The sequence below is a fragment of the Ursus arctos genome, unplaced genomic scaffold (genome assembly GCF_023065955.2).
Source record: "Ursus arctos isolate Adak ecotype North America unplaced genomic scaffold, UrsArc2.0 scaffold_29, whole genome shotgun sequence".
Taxonomy (NCBI): domain Eukaryota; kingdom Metazoa; phylum Chordata; class Mammalia; order Carnivora; family Ursidae; genus Ursus; species Ursus arctos.
Window position 1 is genome coordinate 30,639,657 of NW_026622974.1, and position 3,487 is coordinate 30,643,143.

General features: G+C 37.3%; 1 non-coding gene across 1 annotated transcript; it reads left to right on the plus strand.

Moving 5' to 3' along the window:
* Positions 1–2,820: 2,820 nt before the first annotated feature.
* Positions 2,821–2,926, plus strand: LOC113261377 (U6 spliceosomal RNA). The gene has a single exon (XR_003318362.1). It is a non-coding gene; the product is annotated as a U6 spliceosomal RNA (small nuclear RNA).
* Positions 2,927–3,487: the final 561 nt, after the last annotated feature.

The window sequence follows — 3,487 nt, forward strand, 5'->3', positions numbered from 1 at the left end:
CAACATTCATTTATATACATCCAAGGCTGCTTAATGTAAATATCTGCACTTATTGGTCTAAATGTTTTATTAGCCTCAAGAGCACATGTGGTCATGCATAAGGAAAGCTAGAAGTGACAAAGAGTCAGTGTCCCCAGAAGTGGACAATGATGGACAGGGTGCTGGTGAATAAAAACCAGATTCTTCAACTTAGGGCAGAGGACGCTAGGTAACTCTAAGTTGTATACCATAATGTTTCTCCTGCTTCCCTAGAGGGGTGGAGTTCCAGTTGTCCATGGTGGTAACTGGCTTGAGCATGTACACTTTCTATTGTCATCTTTCTCCTCCCTGTTTTATTTCCCCATTTGTCTACCAGTTTACCAAATAAACTACTTGCACTTGAATCCTTGTCTCATGGTCAACTTCTAGAGAAATTCAAATGAACACAACTGGCTTGGGTTTGATATCTCAGGCAAGATACTAAATAATGCAGAACCTTTTCTTGAACCTCCATGCTCACCCATCTTCCAGAGCTTCCTGTAGAAAACCTTTATCATACTAGCACTTACTTCTTAAAGCTGAAATTGTCCATTTACATCTTTCATGGTTAAAAAAATTATAAACTGTAATTCCTCCACTTAGTACTTTTCCTGGCACAAAATAGGAGTCTATTAAATATTTGTTGAATAAAAGAATGAATGAAGAAACAAGCAGAAAGACAGACTGAGGTGGAGGAAATTCTCACCGTTGTGCTCAACACAGTGCTTAGCAGGTCAGAAGATACTCAATAAATATCTATCAATAGGATTAATAACCAAATGGATTTGATGATAACTAACTTGGACTTTAGAGTTAGAGATTTGGGGCTGGATGAATTCTTTGAAGTACTACATAATCACAAGACAGAATATTGGTATTGGATAAGGTAATCTTTTTTTTTTAAGATTTTATTTATTTATTTGACAGAGATAGAGACAGCCAGCGAGAGAGGGAACACAAGCAGGGGGAGTGGGAGAGGAAGAAGCAGGCTCCCAGCGGAGGAGCCTGATGTGGGGCTCGACCCCAGAACGCCGGGATCACGCCCTGAGCCGAAGGCAGATGCTTAACGACTGCGCCACCCAGGCGCCCCTGGATAAGGTAATCTTGTAGCAAGAGGACTATAGTGGACAAATTTGAATGGAAAAAACACGAAATATAAATTCTAATGACATAATTTTTTATGATTTCCTTGAAAATGACATGAGTCAAAAATCAAGGAGATATCCAGTATGCAAAAATGAGAATTTCAAAGTCAGACCAAAATAGAGCATTTAGACAAAGGTGACTAGGTTCAGATACATAAAATTTATGTAAAAATGCCTTTGTAAATTAGTTTCACCATCAATGTGACTTACCAATCACAACTTTTTTTTCTCAAAAGGTTGCTGAGAAGTTTTTGAGAGGTCGTATTTTATCAGTCTTAAACTTTTTATTTAGTCTTTTAAAAAAGGACTTAGAAGAATTATCTCCCCACTCCCTTCATATTTAGCCCAATATATAATAAATCAAAAAACATTTGATTCTTAAAAGTTTCTACTGGATACCCAAACATCAATCTTTACGATAGTCTTATGAGTTTCCAGAATCAGGTTCTTCAAAAACTTACATTCCAGATAAATAATTATGGACAGATACAACAAAATCCTGGTGCTACATTATAGGCATTGTGTGATAAAAGTACACACTAGACACTGTCTGTTTGTTCTTTAGGATTTTATGTATTCATTTAGAGAGAGAAAGAGTGAGAGAGCACACACTCAGGTGTGCTCAGATCACAGCATGGGCACAGAGCAGGTGTGCAAGTGGGGGAAGGTGCAGAGGGGGAGGAAAGAGAGGGACAAGCAGACTGGGCACTGAGCAGGTCCCATGACACTGAGATCACAACCTGAGCTAAAACCAAGAGTCTGATGCTTAAAGGACTGAGACACCCATGCGCCCTGTTTTTAACAAACATTTCCTAAGATAAAAATTTTATGTCATGAATCCTGGGGAAAGCCAGACATCATTGACACTGACTCTTGTTGAAAGAAAAAAAGATCAATCTGAAAAGATTGCTTACTGTTTAAAGCTACTTGTCTGCCTGTTTCAGGCTTCATGGTAAATCTTTGTTTTTGTCCGAGAATTCTCATCCCTGATGAAAGCCCCAGATGGCTGTATATCTGGATAAATAGCAACGGCGGCCTGTCCCAAGGCAATCCTCAATAATGTGATCTATGTGTTATAGCATTTTACCTAAGTGTTAACTCTCAAGAGGGTTTAACACAGAAAGTAAATATCACCGGTATTCATTTTACTGTATCAAATACATTGTTTTACCAATTTATACAAATCTATTAGAAACTATTATGTATTAAATATAAATAATAGATCCACTAAGACATATCACTGTTAAAAATGATGATAACAGATTTAATGACTACGAAGCATGTGAAATTCTATGAGGAATTTTCCAGAAAAGAAAATCTGTCTTCCTGGATCAGTCTGCAGCAATTCAACCTTCTTTCTGCTATTCACAACTTAAATTCAAATGCGCCATAGAGACAGATAGAAATGCATCATCTTATTTTTTTCCCTATTTACTCATCCCTTAGCTTACTATTTTATTTTGTATTCTGATAAAGCTTCATCTGCTAGAAAGTTTTTCCTGTAAGTTGATACCATTGTTTCTATTATTTGCCTGCCCATCGCCATTGTCATCGCTATCTGAGACATTAATAAATTTAGAATATGAGAAAATGACCAGCAACTGATGGAAGTAGTCTACAGAACAGTCAAATTAGGTTGTACGTAACTCCCATCAGGGTGCTTGCTTTGGCAGCACACATATTGAAATTGGAACAATACAGAGAAGATTAGCATGGCCCATACAAAGGCTGACACGCAAATATATAACTCCCATCAGGTATCATTCCTAAGCAATCACACAGATTTAATACTGACATGGAAGGGAGTGTAGAAATCTCTTTCAACATCTTCAATTCACAGATGAGAAAACTGAGGTGCATAAAGGTTAAAATGACCAGACCAAAGTCCTATTATTGCAAGTTAATGGCAAAGCACCCAGAGACCAACTTCTCTGCCTCCCATCTTAGGAAACTTTTTCATTATAGAATCATCTTGAGTTTTTCAGCTTCTTTTTTTTTTTAAAGATTTTATTTATTTATTTGTCAGAGAGAGAGAGCACACATAGGGGGAGAAGCAGACTCCCCGCTAAGCAAGGAGCCTGATGCAGGACTCAAACTCAGGACCCTGGGATCATGACCTAAGCTAAAGACAGACACTTAACCAACAGAGCCACCCAGGTGTCCCAGTTTTTCAGCTTCTTTTACATTATGTGTTGCATGTTTTGGCTCCCCTGGCTAATACTATTTTCCAAAAAATAATCTTAAATATTTTGTTGATAAACTTTCATTTGATACTTATATCAGATTATTTATTCAACCAATTTACTCAACAAATTTTTTATTGA